This window comes from Bison bison, unplaced genomic scaffold (assembly GCF_000754665.1).
Source record: "Bison bison bison isolate TAMUID 2011002044 unplaced genomic scaffold, Bison_UMD1.0 scf7180017864032, whole genome shotgun sequence".
NCBI lineage: Eukaryota > Metazoa > Chordata > Mammalia > Artiodactyla > Bovidae > Bison > Bison bison.
In genome coordinates this window covers 2,336,638-2,350,207 of record NW_011494604.1, presented here as the reverse complement: position 1 = coordinate 2,350,207, position 13,570 = coordinate 2,336,638, and the positions used below count along the sequence as shown (strand labels likewise).

The 13,570-nt window shown below is 46.1% G+C and overlaps 1 protein-coding gene across 5 annotated transcripts in view; it reads right to left on the bottom strand.

Annotated features, from left to right (window-relative positions):
- The window catches only part of KALRN (kalirin, RhoGEF kinase), a 626,732-nt gene that overhangs the window by 430,995 nt on the left and 182,167 nt on the right, over positions 1–13,570 (bottom strand). The window lies entirely within an intron of this gene.

Sequence of the window (13,570 nt, the reverse complement as noted above, 5' to 3'; positions counted from 1 at the left end):
CCAGGCAAATAAATCACGCATGCTCATTGCCACCCCTACATATGTGTTCACATCTCTCCTTCCATACCCAAATATCCAATTTACTTCCACCCTTCAAAATGTACCAGAAGTCTCCTTTCCTCTCAATGATTTCTTTGACCAACTGAGCCCATACTGATTTCTCTTTCCTCCAAGTTCACTGCCCAAGTATGTACCATAATCCACAAACCTAACCTTCATTCAGAACTACCTAAAGTGTTTTCTTAAAAAAGTATAGCTTCCTAGGCCCTATCCTTGAGATTCCGATTCAGCAGGAACTCTGCAGGTAAATCTGATGCACTTGCATTTTTATCTAAACAGTTCATGTAGACTTACAGTCTGTTTTTGATGGGGTAGCTAGTAGGGAACTTAACTCTACCACATGTACACTAGTTAAAAGCATTGGTTAACAACCAACATAAACCACTGATCCTTGATGGAAGGGAAACATACAAGTAAGCCCCAGGCCCACCCTGGCTTTCTCCCTGAGTGTATTTTCCAAACTATGAAGCCAAGCAACAGGAGCTGAGCAGAGAGCAGCAGTCTTAATGGCTGTAATACAACAGAGACTAGACTTAGGGGCTGGTAGGGTGGTGGTAATTATGGTGATAGGAAATTAGAGAGGAGGGAGCTAAGAAAATGAGACCTAAAAATCTTCACCAAATTTCCTTTAGGTCCTTGGCCAAATCCTAAGCTGTGCATAGGCAAGGTAAGATTCCAGAAGGTCCAGGAGAGAATAGCTGTGGTATGTGGAAAAATGAAGAGAAATATCAGGGGCTACAGTGCTGAGGAAATGTTATGAGTTCTAAATCAAACAGTATGAAGAGACTTTGGTGAACTCTGGACACTCAACCCAAAAAGACAAGACTGGTAAGAGTAAGAACTGCATCCTAAGAATATGGGCTATATCCTAGAATTAAAGAAAAGATGGAAGTAGATACGTCATAGCAAAGCCTAAACCAAGGCTCAACAGGATCACAATCTGTAGTTTAACTGCATCCCAGAACTAAACTTAACAAAATTTAGAGGAGGATAACCTAATCAAGTGGAGAAGGCAATGGCAACCCACTCCAGTATTCTTGCCTGGAAAATCCCATGGGTGGAGGAGGAGCCTGGTAGGCTGCAGTCCATGGGGTCATTAAGAGTTGGACACGACTGAGCGACTTCACTTTCACTTTTCACTTTCATGCATTGGAGAAGGAAATGGCAACCCACTCCAGTGTTCTTGCCTGGAGAATCCCAGGGATGGGGGACCTGGTGGGCTGCCATCTATGGGGTCACACAGAGTCGGAAACGACTGAAGTGACTTAGCAGCAACAACCTAATCAAGAGGCTGAACAATATGTCATCTATAACAACCAGTAGATTATTCAACCTATGAAAGAGAGAAAAGTGACTAAGAATAAAAAAAATTAAAGTCGATAGAAACAGAACCTGAGATGATTAGGCTATAATTTAGCAGACAAGACTTTTGAAAGAACCATGATTAACACCTTGAAGAAAATAGGAGGGAAAGGCACAAAATGAATTAAAAGGTGAACATAACAACAGAGTCCAGTCTTCTGTTTCTTGTAGCCAAAAGCATCCCAACATAAACAGTCACATGCTCAGGATGCTTAGCACACTATTTTCTTCACTTATTGAGCGCCCACTGTATTCCAGATATTGGATTAGAGACTAACGAGAAAAGATCAAGGTCAGAGTCTAGTGAGGGAGGCAAATATATTTGATAGTCTGTCACTTTTAACTGTGAAAAGTACTATGAAAAGTGTACATGCCCTGGAGAAGGAAATGGCAACCCACTCCAGTATTCTTGCCTGGTAAGTCCCATGGACACAGGAGCCTGGCAGGCTACAGTCCATGGGGTTGCAAAGAGTTGAACATGACTTGGCAACTAAACAAGAACAACAAATATGTGTATGTATAACTGATTCACTGGTGCAACTAATACACCATTGTAAATCAGCTATACTTCAATAAAAATTTAAGAAATAGAAAAAAAGGCAAAGGTCAAAATGCAGAAGAAGTAGGTCTTTATTTTGTGGTGGAGAGGAACCACTGAAGGAAACTGATAAGGTTGAATTCACTTCTAACCCTAAATGGGTCTCTGCACTGAAGCCCTCAACACACAGTCATTTATCTCATTGCAAAGAAGAGTCCAAGGCAGCCACCATGATCTCACAAAAAATCAACTAACACATTACAGGTTTCTCCATGACCGAGGGCTCTCCCACACAGCCCCCTGCCTCCTTCCTTCCCCTTCTCCTTTTTCTTAAAAACCCTTCAGCATCTGAGATGAAGAAGATAAATATAAAGGAGGAGATGCAGATGACATACAAAAGGTGCCTGGCACAGTGCACTGCACACAGTAGATGCTGAACACGTGCTAGTTCCTTCCCACTTTCTTCCCCTCCTTATCCTGCCAGACAGGATAAGCTGCCAGTCACAGGTAGCTGCTTTCTGACTAAAGAAACCCAGGCTACAACTCTCCACGCTCGAGTCACACACTGTCCTAGAAAATCAGCACACTCCTATTAGGCCTGAAAAGGCTACTCTCTTCAGACTTGCCCTCCTCATGCTAAGTGAGGTAATGAAAAGTTTCACCAAGTCAATTATTAATATAAATATTTTCAGAATTTGAATAATGTTTTTATTCTTTGCATTTTATTTCCAGTCTGCTTGCCTGGATGGACTAAATTTCCTGCAGTCCTGGCAACACACACACTACCCCATTGTAGGAAGGAACGGTCACCCAGGAGCCAGCAAGTCAAGCAGAGGAGAAACAGGACCAACCAAGCCAGGAGTCAGCCCGGGTAGCCTTGGGATATTGACTCTGAGTGGCCAAATTCCTTCCATCTGAACCACAGATGATGATAAAATATTTTCAGGAACAGCATGAGGGAATGTTTACTCACTTCCCAAAATGTAAAATTGAAGAGGTCAAACTCAATTTAATTCAAGCTGAGAAAATAGTGCCCAACTTTATCCCAGAGCTAAATTTAGGCATAAACCGAGTTCTGGCCCTGGCGAGTTAATTTATATGAGCTAATGCTTGTTCCTGGCCTATAAGATACACTCAGTAAATGGTAACTATTATTGTTACTGCAAAAATGGAGTGTCTGTTGGATGTTCTCACCCAGTCCTCCCACACATCCTAAAATCAGCTGTCGCAATTACTTGCACATCTGGGGAAAAAATTCTACGTGGACTGAGGAGGAGGTGGCCTCCCCTTCAGGAGTCCCTCTTCCAGAAAGGGGGGCAGGTGCTATGCTGGAAGGGGTCTGGACTAGGTGGGCTTGACTCTGAGCAGAGGAAGAAAGCTATCCCTCTCCTTTTCCCTTCTCCCCTCTTCCTATGGCAACAATGAGGCTGAGAGGTGGGAGACCACGAGGGAGCCAGGCTCAGGTACCTGCTGGAGAAGATGCTCTATCACGCTTCCAGCTTCCAGACCCCACCTAGCAGAATATACTCCATAGGAACTCAGGAAAGACTTAGGAAGGAAGAGCCCAATCTTCAAAACCCTCCATTTCCTTAACAACCTCATTCAGAGGACTAAGGTAAATTCTTGTGTTTAGATAATGCCACTGTCCCTAAGAGCAGAGCAGAAATGCACTAACCAGATAACTCCTGGTAATGTTTTCAATAACCTTCATCACCACATCTTTGACTTCTCCATGCCTTAAGAGAAACCAACATTTGAAGTAAGTCATTTATCCTCCTTCCAAAGTGCTTTTGGGCTTTCTTTTCACCACCTTAACACCCTAACATAAAAGTCTGGTGGTTCCCTTAGTCCTCCTTCCTCCTTGACCTCCAATTAATCACCATGTCCTATTTTCTTTCCCTTAGACTATCTCCAGGGCTAGCCCCTCTCCTTTCCTCTCTCCCTGTCAATTCATCTGCTCACATTTGGATTAGTATAAAAGGACAAGAATTGGTTTCCCTAACTCCAGCTCTTTCTGTCCATTGTGAGAGGAAACCTGTTAATTCCAATTTTTAAGCAATAGAATTGGAGTCACATCTCTTGAAGCCACTCAGCAGTAGGTGGTGCTCTTGTGCCAACTCAGAGCACTCACAAAAGTTTTGTTCCATCAGGCAGCTTATTGAGTGCCTCTGAGGAACGCAGTTATCTCAAACACTGGCCCTGACCTCTGGGAATGTGTAATATCACTGCATTGGAACAGGGCCAATTTGATAGATAAAGACTATGGAAAGTTTCCCAGAGGAGAGAAAGACCACCTCCATCAGAGGAGAGTGGGGAAAGTAGCTAGGCCTTCAACTAAGATAGGGTTTCAATAGGCAGATAGGAGGGAGGTCGGTATAAACACAGGTGTGAGAGGTGGGCCTGTGCAAAGCACAAAAGAGGTTTTCCTTACATCAAGGCTGAAGGCCCAAGTCCAGTCTCATTCTCCATTCTAGGACCTTCTGGTTTGCACCTCCTCGGACACCTCGGGACAAGGGGTATCCCAGGGAAATCTTTAGAACAGGACACGTGCCTCTCTCAGGTGAGACAAGTCAGTCCACCCATTTGCATGGAAGAAACCAACATCCCTTTTTTCTCTATACCAAGAAAGGGCAAGAATGCAGCTTTCCTCCAGTCCCTGGTTACGCAGGGAGTGGTGGGACTAGATTTCTGACCCCCTGTTGTGACCCCAGGTAATCGACATGGCAAGGACACCCCTCCTCTGCTGCCCTCCCCACCGCCTACAGCCCACATCGTCCCCATGCCGAGCCTGAGCTGCAGCCACACTGGACAGAACCTACTCTGTGCCTCTGAGGCTGCCATGCCTTTGCTCATGTTCTTCCCTGGCCTGCACCCCAACCCAGGCTGAAGGTTTCCCTCATGCTCTTCCCACAGCAGTGACAGGTTCTTTGGTCAGCTTTCCCTGTGCAGCAGCTGTTTGCCAGTGCCTCCCCACTCTAGTGTGGTAAATAAAGCCTGACTCCAGTTCATCTTCCAATGGCCTGTTCCCAGTACAGTATCTGGCATTTATTTAATTGGCTTGTCTTCAGCAACAGTGTTTTAGATTCTGCCAAACTGGGCACACACTTCTAACTTCCTTCCTCTAGCTTCCCCAGACACCAGGGCCCTACCTCACCTCTATGTTTTGCTGCCACATGCTGGCCACTGTCTGCTCCAGTACCCATGCTGTGGACGACCCTGTACTCTCTGCCCTTCTTCCCATGCCCTGAAAGAAAGCCCCCCCACCCCACAAGCCTCTTCCACTCTTGATGGCCCAGCTGCAATTGGTCTCCATAAACCTATCATCTGCTGAGCACCTACTGGGCTCCTGGCATACTAGATGCTTCAGATACATTTTCCATAATCCATACAACAACCCTAAAGCACGTATTAAAAATCTACGTTTTACAGATAAAGAAACTGCTCAGAGAGGGCAAACTCGCCACAGATAGTCAATCAGCTAGCAAGTGGCTAAGCTGCAATTCAAAACCCAAGTCTCTTGTGATTGTAATGCCAGTGCTCTTTCTAGAAGCCTTGGCTGGGTCTTCTGGTGGCCTATGCACGCTGCCCTCCATGGGAGGCCTGAGCCACACAGGGAATCACCCAAGGAAGGAAGCAAGACCACAAAACAAGACCACAAAAGGGAAGCGAAACAACCAGTTCCGAGAGAATGAATGCATCCTAGAAGGCTGGGGTAACAGGCTAGAGGAGGTGCGTGGGCACCTCCAGGGGCCACCAACAGGAGAGGAAGCAGAAGGGGCGCTTAGGGAGGGCAGAAGGTGAAGGGGAGGGAGGACAGAAGGTGAAGGGAAGGGAGGACAAAAGGTCAAGCGAAGGGAGGAAAGTGGCTTCTTCAAAGTAAAATGCCTGAGAAGAAATCTTGGAAAACAATTTCTGTTTATATCTCTGATGAGTGTCCTTCTTTTCTGCTGCTGCTGCTACTGCTAAGTTGCTTCAGTCGTGTCCGACTCTGTGCGATCCCATAGATGGCAGCCCACCAGGCTCCCCCGTCCCTGGGATTCTCCAGGCAAGAACACTGGAGTGGGTTGCCATTTCATTCTCCAATGCATGAAAGTAAAAAGTCAAAGCGAAGTCTCTCCGTCGTGTCTGACTCTTTGCGACCCCATGGACTGCAGCCAACCAGGCTCCTCTGCAGAGAGACTCAGAGTAACAACCCAGATTCTGGAAAGTACTGTTAGCATAGTGTCCCAGTTCTCAGTTCTGAAGGGTCATCTTGTGGGGTCCACATGTAACGGGAGGCCACCTATGACACATATGACAATTCAGGCTACTTCCAGCCCTCATAAGAGACCTGGGAGGGTGGGGGGAGTCAAGCCTGCTGTGCCCAGCGTTCCCGCCACTCCTTGTTCCACTCTGCTTTTCACACCCACTTCCCATGCAGGCCTGGCCACCTCAGCGCACACTGAGCATGCGGTGTCCTGAGCATGAAGCAGAGTGAAGGACAGAGCGGGAGACCGGGTTTTAAGGAGGAGAAAAACAGCTTCAGGAGAAAACACGCACACAGGCATTCTGCAAAACACTGTGACGTGGATTATTTTTGGAATCTAATGTTTCTAATGTTCAAGGGGAGGAAATGAAAAAGAGGAAGTAGAGATTCCCGGGACCAACAGGCTGGAAATAATACAGGACACGATGTCCTGTGTTGGGTGGGACACAGACACACTTCCTTGCCCTGAGCCTGAGCCCAGGCAGCGGGAGCGGGGCGGGGCAGTGGAACGGCCTCAGCAGGAGGGAGGGCAGGAGCGAGGGGCACCGGGAACCTTTCTCCAAAAACAGCAGGAAGTTACAAGCCACGCAGTAAAGACTTTATCTCAAAGGTCATAGTTCTTGGAGGCCTCTCTCCCCACACCAAGGGCTCAAGCAAAGGAATCACAGAAACTTGTCAACATGCTCCCTAGAGGCCCAACCAGTGCTTGCCCTCTTACCATAGCAGCGGTAAGGTCACAGGTCAGGTGACCACCAGCCTCCACTCCACCCCAGTCTCTCTAGCCACCTCCTAGGTTACTGGCCTATGCACTCTTTCTCCTGCAGGGCAAGGGCAAGATTGGTATTGGGGTGCGTGTGTGTGTGTGTGTGTGTTGGGGAGGGGGAGGAAGCCCAGCCACAGAGCAGAGGGCCCACCTTCCCACTGCCTACCTGACACTATCCCAGGCACACCTCCCACCGTTGCCAAATCTCAGCTTTCTCAAGTAAAATGGTGCTCACATTCACACCCCCACCCTCCCCGACAGACAGGAGACCAAATGAGGAGCCACCAACTGCGTGACTCTGGGTGGGTCTCTGCTCTGGGTCAAAGTTTTCTATGTAAAAGGAAGGGCTGGACCAGAAAATCCCTAAGGTCAGGGGTGTGAGAACACTTTAAAAACCGACATTCAAAAAAAGATTTCATATAATGACAACAATAGCACTTCAGTCTGACGAATGACACTGTTGGCTCAAGGCGTGTGGGGTTGGAGAGGTGGCCAAGAGAAGAGGCAGTGAGCCAAGTGTGGGGCAGGGAGGAGGAGCAGTGCGTTTCTTCCACACTGGCTCCAGTGGTCCTTGTCACTCCAGGCACAGTGAGATTTAGGGTCCTGCTTTGGGCTCTGGGGAGTGAACAGAAGTGTTTGTACCTCAGAGGGAAAGGGCAGGAAACAGCAGTGGATACTCTGTCCAGTGAGTATTAGTGTTGCCCACCGTGATGCTCTTCACCCATCTTCTCAGGGTGACTAACATGAAAGCAACATTATTTTGTTTGCATAGACCTCAGAGAATATAAAAATGCATAGACATTTCTTGGATAAACTGCAGGAAGCTCTGGCTGCAAGACTGTAAGAGAATATGACAAATATGCTCTCTGCTCTAACGCATGGCAGAAGGTGACAAGTGTCTCAGGTGTAGCTCGCGCATGGGGACGGGTGCTCTCCTGCACCTGAGGAGACTTGCTTTCCTCTGTGGCGGTTTCAAGGACAGACACTACTTTTCCAGAGACCTTTCCCTTTGGCAGCTCCCCCACCCTGACTCATCAGATATGATCCCAATTTGACCTGGTGCTTCTCTCTTTTGCTTCATCCAGGGGCACCACACAATGCAGTGATCTTGGGGGACCCTTATGAACCTATATCATAATCGCCAACTTCTCTCAAAACTCAGTTCTTAACTCATTCCACTAGGGATCATTAAAAATTATTTGGAGCAAGTTCATTTGAAAGGTAGCATCGATCACACTCTTTGAGGTCTCAGCAGGTGCCTGATGACTAAGAAGTAAACCAGGATTGAAACAGCACAAGGAGAAGGAAGGGAAGCCAAGGTTAAGGGAGCAGTGATCTGGGCTAGGCACAGGGCTGGGGCCTCCACACATATCATCTCATTCAATTTTCCTAACAACCCTGGGGAGCTTTCTTTTTTTAATCAGGAAAAGAACTCAACAAATCATGATTCTATTTGCTGAGAAAAGCTTCTCTTTCTCATTTTCCATCATCACCAAAATGATAACCCTGAAGAGAGAAAAGTCAACTGAAGATACACAGGGGAGGATGAATAGTAAAAAGGCAAAAATTACTGTACAATTGTTGAGCTGTGAAGGGGCTTAGACACCATGCAGTGTGGCAAGTCTCAAAGGAGAAGGAACGTTAGCACATTTGGGTTGGGCGGAGAGGGGTCTTTACTCAACCACTCTGGGGATTGTGAAACACCCCCTTTACAAGGCTACTTTTGACCACCACTCTCACTACTGTGACCACACACATGCCCCGCCACCCTCTTTATCCCAGTGAAGGTCATTTTCACAAACAGAGAGGATTGTACATGAATAATATCATGTGGAATCAAGAGAGAAAGTCAAAAGACACTGAGATAGCCCAAATTCTTCATCTCTGTTTTGTTGGGAACATAATTGGGGATCAGAAGTTAAAGATGTGCCTAAGATCTCCTAAGTGCTAAGTGGCACCCCAGGCCGCGTCAGAGCCCCCTCTCACAAGACTCTATTTCATCACAGACATGGCACCCATGAGTGTGAATAGAATTTCACCACACAAGGATGAAAATGAAGGAACGAATTTAAAATTAGGTTCTCCAAAGGGAGCTTTCCCACAGGTGGCATGGTAAAGGCAGCCATTGAGGTCAGGCTCCTCTAAGCAAACGAGAGGTCCTCATCTGGGCAGGTGCCTTGGTCATGGAGGAGGCAGGCACCTAAATATCCTCCCAAGTGTGGTGATAAATACCTTGTCTTGGGTGTGTCCCACATGAAACAAATACAACATGCAGTATAAACTGATAATAAGCACAATTCTAATACTGGAAGCCCACTGGATAGCTCTGTTCATTCTTTGGGGGATACTCTCACAGGAAGTGGAAATATATTCCTTCTTTCCAGAATGGCTTTGAACAAGATTAGAGGGCCTCCTGGATAGACATCGTATAGCCTCCTTTATTCAGAAGCAAAATAGAAAAAGGTTCCTCCATTAATTAAGTCAAGTTATGCCCTAGAGCCCTTCTAAGAGCTTCCCTTTCCCTACAAAGACTGGAAGATTGTAGGGAATCTTCCAGCAGGCATCCGGTACAGCAGCTCTGGTATTCTCTGATAGCTATGATCAGCATCAGCACATATATGGGCAGCAAGAGGTCACAATGGCGGGTGTCAAGATGACAAGGCTGGGTTTCCTATAGTGCATGGAAGGTAAACTCTTGTATCTCAAGATCTCTTCCAATTCTACCATTCTAAGATGTACCCTAGGCATCCAGGAAAAGTGGGGAGCTAAGGAAGACACTCCACTGAGCTGTAACTGTACCCACCCTTCTCTTTTCCAAGGAGGCATCTACCATGAGTCTACTTAATGACTCTTACAAACTGTCCCCTAATGGGGAAGAGGCCTCCCTTCTCTCCAGTAATGGGATGTGATTGCAGGGCAGATATCTTCATCACACAGGATCCACTGCAGCTAGTGGGGCAAATAGCTGTGAAACAGGGCTGCAAAGAGAGTCGTAATCTGTGCCTGGCTAATGAGGAGAGACTGGACCATGCTCTGTGAACACAGTGGAGGACAGGCCCATTAGTTACAGACCAGAGGGCACAGGGCCCAGGCAGTGGTGCTCATCTTCCAGCAAGATGCGTTCTGTGTTACTCGAATCACCTCTGAATTACCCAGCCCTCCCACAAATGGCTCATTAAGGCTTTCCTGTCATTTCTGATCTGCAATATTTCCCTTTTCTAAGAACTCCTTAATCACAGAGGCTGTGCCTAGGACAGTGGGGTGCACACAGCAGACATAAGTAGTAATAAATAGGAGTTGATGACAACCTGCTGCTGACAGACAGAAATTCTGGCTCACTCGTCTTTATCCAAGTGCCTTGTTTTGGGCTCATGACAGCTGCTCAGCAGACGTTTATTAAATGAATGGGTGGCCTGCCTTATGAATTATCTGTAAAACAGAGTCCCTCCTCCCTAAATGTTTAATTGGCAGAGAAAATGGCTCCTTCATGGCCACCCCCGAGATGAGGGATGCATGGGGTCATTGCAGAGGTCAGGGGAAGGTGGTGAGGGGTGGTTTCACTTCTCAAGGCCAGCTGGCAAATGGGAAGTGCTGCCATTATTGAAGGCCTGGGAAACAAGCCGTCACCCACAGGGCCAGAGAGGAGACCGCGTCCACCCCTTTATAAAAATAGAAGCTGGGTGATCACCAGACTCCTCCAATTGCCAAGAGCTTCCCAGATCTGGAGTCAGAGGCCTCCAACAAGCCTCCCACCAGAGAGGAGGCTAAGACGTGGCTCATGCAGTAACTATTTCCTCAGGCCCTTGTTTAGATGTGGATCTGCTCACATAACTCTTACCCAAACCACCATCCTCCTCACCCTCTTTCCAAAACACCAAATAAGTCAAGGGCTGAGGCACTTAGTTCTGCACAGATATTTTAAATTAATCTTGAAGCAATTTAAAAGGATTATTTTTCTCCCCTGCCCCTCACCCAGAACATTTCTGTGGCAGCTAGGTCAAGCCTGAGCAGCATTTCCACCACTGACTCAATATCAAAATATTCCTGGGCTGCCTTTTCCCTATCAGCCTTTCACTCCCTCCGATGTTTTTTTGATATTCCTCCTCGCCTCCTCTGCACGCACGCATGCACACACACACAAACACACACACACGTGCACAAATATGCAAGCAAATACACTTCTCTTTAAGGCATGAGCATGGATCCTAACAGAGTCCACATACAGAATTCAGGGATCGTAGACTTCAATAGGAAAAAAAATATGCTTTTATTTTTATCCACCGTATGCAGGTCAGGAAGCAACAGTTAGAACTGGACATGGAACAACAGACTGCTTCCAAATAGGAAAAGGAGTACTTCAAGGCTGTATATTGTCACTCTGCTTATTTAACTTCTATGCAGAGTACATCATGAGAAACGCTGGACTGAAAGAAACACAAGCTGGAATCAAGATTGCCGGGAGAAATATCAGTCACCTCAGATATGCAGATGATACCACCCTTATGGCAGAAAGTGAAGAGGAACTCAAAAGCCTCTTGATGAAAGTGAAAGTGGAGAGTGAAAAAGTTGGCTTAAAGCTCAACACTCAGAAAACGAAGATCATAGCATCTGGTCCCGTCACTTCATGGGAAATAGATGAGGAAACAGTGGAAACAGTGTCAGACTTTATTTTTTGGGGCTCCAAAATCACTGCAGATGGTGACTGCAGCCATGAAATTAAAAGACGCTTACTCCTTGGAAGGAAAGTTATGACCAACCTAGATAGCATATTGAAAAGCAGAGACATTACTTTGCCAACAATGGTCCGTCTAGTCAAGGCTATGGTTTTTCCTGTGGTCATGTATGGATGTAAGAGTTGGACTGTGAAGAAGGCTGAGCGCCAAAGAATTGATGCTTTTGAACTGTGGTGTTGGAGAAGACTCTTGAGAGTCCCTTGGACTGCAAGGAGATCCAACCAGTCCATTCTGAAGGAGATCAGCCCTGGGATTTCTTTGGAAGGAATGATGCTAAAGCTGAAACTCCAGTACTTTGGCCACCTCATGTGAAGAGTTGACTCATTGGAAAAGACTCTGATGCTGGGAGGGATTGGGGGCAGGAGGAGAAGGGGACGACAGAGGATGAGATGGCTGGATGGCATCACCAACTCAATGGATGTGAGTCTGAGTGAACTCCGGGAGTTGGTGATGGACAGGGAGGCCTGGCGTGCTGCAATTCATGGGGTCGCAAAGATTCGGACATGACTGAGTGACTGAACTGAACTGAACTGAAAGAAGTACCTAAGTTGCTATACTTTAAGAATTTTAATAACTGTACTTCAATAATTATTTTCCAACTGGCAGTGTGATCTTAGGGAAGCCACTGTACCTCTCTGAGCTTCCATTTCCTCCATATGAATTAAGAATAATAATACACCATACAATTCTGTGAGCATGAACTGTGAGGCAGCATTACTGCTTGGCTGCCTGGTACTAGGCTGACTCTAGGTCAGCCTTCTCTACCTGGGGGCTTCTGCGGTAAGGCATGTTATGCTGTTTTGTTTTGTAAATGGGCACTGTCTGGGTCCTTTTAGGCTTTCCATTTCCTGAACTTGAAGGATGCCGTGAAGTGCCTCAAACTCAAACACATCTAGGCAGACCCAAGTCCCCTACCTCCCTGAAACAGGCACCCAGGCCAGGATGCAAAGCAGATCTCCTACCTCAGAGCAGAAAAAATCTCAAGTAAAAATGAAATGCTCCAGACCTTTCCAACACTGGTCACAGAGGCCAAAACACATGGCTCTGGCTTTACAGAGTAGCTGGCTCCTGACCTGCTGTTTCTTCTCACTTGGATATGAGCAGGGGGTTCTGCAGTCCATGTGCTCCAAACCTCAGGCCCAGGCCAGGCTAGGGTCAGACTCAGGCTGCCTGGCCACTGGGTCAAGAGTCCTCAGAAAGGGCAGAGGAAACCTTGAAACTCCAAAAGTTGTGCAAGAAACTTCTATCTCTTCCAAACTCTGGATTAAATGATGTTTAAAAGTTCTGTTGTAGAAAGGGGTCATGCACTCTTTTAAAATTATATGTATTGATTTTCATCTGATTATAAATTATAAAAGATTGGAAAGCACAGAAAACTTACACAGAGAGATTAAAATTAATCATAATCCTTGCCCCTGGAAATAAAAACTATTAATGGTGAATGTTTTTCCAGCTATACCTATATTGGCACACTTACTATATAAACTAGGATCATAATTATATAGTTTTGTATCTTGATTTCATCACTTAAAATACCTAGAGACATTTTCAGTATAGGCTCTTAAAAGACACAAAACTATTATATCAGACACTGTCTGTAAGACTCACAGGTTACTGAGAGTCATGGTGTTCCTACTAGTGATATTATGTATTTAAATTTTATTCCCAGAAAATTGATAAGAGAGCCCCTTTCACTCCTCTTAAAAGTATATGCAGCAGTCAACTCTCTTCTTTAGCTCAGAGAGCATCTAGAGAAGATATTTTGCATCCTTAGCAAAGAGGCACTATAGGGTATTTTCCTTTTTCACTTTTCTCTTTTTCACTGATAAGGGGAAAGCTTTGAAAATTTACTGCTGGAAAAAATATCT